Raw genomic sequence first — 2,874 nt, 5'->3', positions numbered from 1 at the left:
CAGACTTGGTTCTGAGTCATCAGTGATAGAATTAACATGCCCAATTATATAAATTCAAGAATAAAACCACTCAATAGGTTCTGAGGTGACAGCACTACCTTTGTGGAAAATAGAATATTACTAAGTCCAGTCCTCTCTTGAGAAAGGGTGAATGGCAATAGCATTTATGCAACTTGAGTTGTTATTTTAAAACTCATGTCCATCTTACTAGTCAGTTTTACTTAAACCAGGACTGTCCTATCTGACAAAAGCATTGTTAGTCATTCATGATCTGAATTCTGGTATATAAATTAAATTACAATGTACATTAAAATTATGAGCCAGCTTTTGTAATAAATAAGGCAGTAACTTTATTTGTTAGTAGCCTTTTAAATGTAAGTTATTAGGTCTGTCCTTTCTCCCTTCTTAACTCCAGTGCAGATAAGATTCTCCAAATACTCAATCAGGGTGTCTTCTCACCACTTAATTCCTCTGTCCTTAGTAGCATCCTTGAATGAAAATCCAATGGCCTGACCTTTTCTCTGCCCAAATAGACCATGGAGATTTGGCCCAGACTTATTGTTGCCCCTCTATTCTACAGTGTGGCACTGGACACACTTCAGAACAAAAATCTTGCCTTTGTCAACATCATCCATTTTTAATTCTCCCCTGGATAGTCAACACCACAAATATTACAGCCCACAGATAGACATTGTGTCTCTGAGTTTTCTCTCTTTCTTTGTTTTTACAATGCATTTTGATCATATTCAATATTTTTCCCAGTTCTTCCCATAATCACACTCTACCTCCTTCCACTCATTCACACCCTTCTATCTTTCACACCTAACTATTATTCTCCTACTCCTGTTCCTCCTCCTTCCCTTCCATCCCAATGTTTTACATCACCTCGCTAGTTGATCTTCACAGCCTCATGGGTGTGAACTCCAGCTGGTGCTGCCATTTAGAAAGGCTATGAGCCTTTAAGAGATGAAGCCTTGCTGGAAGAAGTAAGACTCTAGGTTGGACACTTGTTTTATAGCTGGCCCCAGTTTATATACTCTCTCTGTTTCCTGAGAGTGATGCAAAGTATAAGGAGCATCCAACTTCTGACACCAGGTTTTCTCTGCTGTAATAAACTTCACCATTGAATTATCGTCCAAAGTAAACTTGCCCCTCGCTTAAGTACTCTGTATCCTGTGTTTTGTCATATCAATTAGAAAAATAACTAATTCACTCTATAACAACCTTTAAAAATAAACCTCACTCCTGTATTCTATAAAAGAATCTCAGATTCCCAAAGACAAAGGAGCATATCTGTGGGGCAGTGGGCTGTGAGAGGTAGCTGGGTATCTGCTCGAGTAGGCCTTGTACTCTGGAGACCCTTCAGGGACAGAAGGAGTTTGGCCTTGCTCTTGGGCACCTGGTTTCTCTCATATCACTACAGCCCCTTCCACAGAGAGGTTTGTGGCCATTGGTCACATAACACAGGTAGAAGGCATGACACAGGCCCCAGAGCCTCAAGACATCTCCATATTCATGCGATACCTAAAGGGTCAGAGGGTGTGGTCAACTAAGCATTCCTTCCCAGACCCTTCTCCTCATCGAAAAAGGTATTTAACTCCAGGCCTGTCCTGAGAACATGGAGTACAGCTTCATCCATTTTCTGCCATGACAATAAACATTTTAAGACCATGGACTGCTTCTCTTATTTGGGTCCCACAGTGGGGAACTGTGAAGAAGGTCTTCAACTACTGAGCTGCCTTCTAACCTCCCACCACCAATATCTCTACATTCCAGCCATGGAGACCCAGCCAAGGCCCCAGCTACCTATAGGGGACAGACCTAGAGCCACAGTTGATCCCAACAGGACCCAGGCCCATGCTCATGCCAGAGCCCAACATCTGGGCTCCACATTCTCTATCAGTTGTTGGGCTGGGGTGCTCGAACACATGGGCGTGGGTCCTTTTGGGTTGAATTATGCATCCCTTGTCTGCTGCCCCAAGGGACTGGTGCTGTAGCTCAAAGAGGCAAAAGATTGAGAATTTGGCTGTGTTCACTCCACATAGCACAGGGCAGACATTGGGCTGTGAGAATCTACAGGACTCCACTCTGTGGGTGGAGAGAACACAGACTGAGACCTCGAGGGGGCAGAGCTCTTGGGTTGGAAATCCCTGGGCCAGGAGGTGGCTGGGAACCAATTGGTGTTGGGCCTTCACTCTCAGGCACTGCTGAGAGGCCACAGAAGGACCGAGCTGGATCAACCTGCAGCCGAAGGTGCAAGGGGGAGACTCTCCAGCTGTTCACTGCAAGAAGGGGGCTCTTGGTCATGGGAACTAGCTTGGCTGGGTCATGGCTAGCTCATCTTGCTTACTTGAGTTGGTGGCCTCCTTGGCTGGAATGTAGAGAGGTCAGCAGCAGGAGATTAGAAGGCAGCTCAGTAGTTGAATACGTTCGCCACAGTGGGCCACAAAGAAGAGAGATAATCCATGGTCTTAAAATGTTTATTTTCATGGTAGAAAATGGATGAAGCTATACCTCAGGGTGGTGGGCCTGAGGTTAAATACCTTTTTGAAGGAGGATAAGGGTCTGGGAAGGAATACTTAATTGGCTATATCCTCTGACTTTTAGGTATCTCATGAATATGGAGATGTCTTGAGGCTCTGGGGCCTGTGTCATGCCTTCTACCTGTGTTATGTGACCAATGGCCACAAACCTCTCTGTGGAAGGGTTGTATCGATGTGAGAGGAACCAGGTGCCCAAGAGCAAGGCCAAACTCCTTCTGTCCCTGGAGGGTCTCCAGAGCACAAGGCCTACTCGACCAGGTACCCAGCTGGGTCTCAAAACCCACTGCCCCACACAAATTGAATTTTGTTAGCCAAATATTTCAGACCCAGA

General features: G+C 45.3%; 1 pseudogene; it reads right to left on the bottom strand.

The window, feature by feature from the left end:
- Positions 1-350: 350 nt before the first annotated feature.
- LOC114610399 lies at positions 351-635 on the bottom strand (annotated as a pseudogene).
- Positions 636-2,874: the final 2,239 nt, after the last annotated feature.

The sequence above is a fragment of the Grammomys surdaster genome, unplaced genomic scaffold (genome assembly GCF_004785775.1).
Source record: "Grammomys surdaster isolate TR1022 unplaced genomic scaffold, NIH_TR_1.0 126039, whole genome shotgun sequence".
NCBI lineage: Eukaryota > Metazoa > Chordata > Mammalia > Rodentia > Muridae > Grammomys > Grammomys surdaster.
The sequence above is the reverse complement of the archived record's forward strand: the minus strand, read 5'-3'. Positions and strand labels throughout refer to the sequence as shown.